This window comes from Helobdella robusta, assembly GCF_000326865.2.
Source record: "Helobdella robusta unplaced genomic scaffold HELROscaffold_5, whole genome shotgun sequence".
Lineage (NCBI taxonomy): Eukaryota > Metazoa > Annelida > Clitellata > Rhynchobdellida > Glossiphoniidae > Helobdella > Helobdella robusta.
Genome location: NW_008705254.1, coordinates 1,328,964 through 1,330,077, shown reverse-complemented (window position 1 = coordinate 1,330,077; position 1,114 = coordinate 1,328,964).

The window sequence follows — 1,114 nt, the reverse complement described above, 5'->3', positions numbered from 1 at the left end:
AATGAGTGAATGATTGAATGAATGAACGAACGATCGAACGATTGGATGTATAGATAGACGAATGAATGAAAGCTTTTAAAACGAAACTTTATGTGGAAGCAATGGTAGTAACATCAAATGCCAGTTTAGTAATTTCGACTATTGCTACTACTACTACCACCCACGTTTCATTCATTACTATTATCCCTGCTACTGCTACTACAACTGCTACTGCTGCTACTACTGCTACTGCTGCTACTACTGCTACTACAACTGCTACCACAACTGCTACTGCTGCTACTACTGCTACTACAACTGCTACTACAACTGCTACTACAACTGCTACTACAACTGCTACTGCTGCTACTACAACTGCTACTACAACTGCTACTACAACTGCTACTACTACTACTACAGCTACTACAACTGCTACTACAACTGCTACTACTACTACTACAGCTACTACAACTGCTACTATTACTATTTTTTGTAATTTTCTAAACTAAATTAATGAACAAATAGGCTTGCGCGGTAAAATTAGCACAGCAGTATTATGAACATGCCAGTAGAACCAGCGAGGCTTTTAACCAGGCTGAAGTTAATGAGTCAGGAAAAAATTTAAATCGATAAATTAAATTAAACACTCCACACACAAGTATACCAAACACACGTGTGTGTGTGTTTGTATGTATGTGTTTGTGTGTGTATGTGTGTGTGTGTGTGTGTGTGCGTATAAATGTTTCGTAGTGCTGGTTTAGTTTATAATACACAACCTCAAAACGTCAATATTAAATGCGTACAACAATATATAGACGCCGTTATTATACGTGTGTGTTTGTTTGTTTTTGTGTGCGTAAGTTAAGATTATGTGTGTGTGTGTTTGTGTGTGTGTGTGGTGTGTGTGTGTGTGTGTGTGTGTGTGTGTGTGGTTTGAGAAATGTGCAATTTTGTGTGCGTGTGGTGTCTGCCAATGTGTACAATTAAACTGAAAAATAGGAAGATAAAAAGAAGAGAGAGAAAGAGAGAAAGAGAGAGTAAAAGAAAGAGAGAACGAGAGAGAGAGAAAGAGAGAGAGAGGGGGAAGCTAGTTTGAGATAATATACAGAAAATAAGTTTAGCGTAGCAGTTGCGGAAG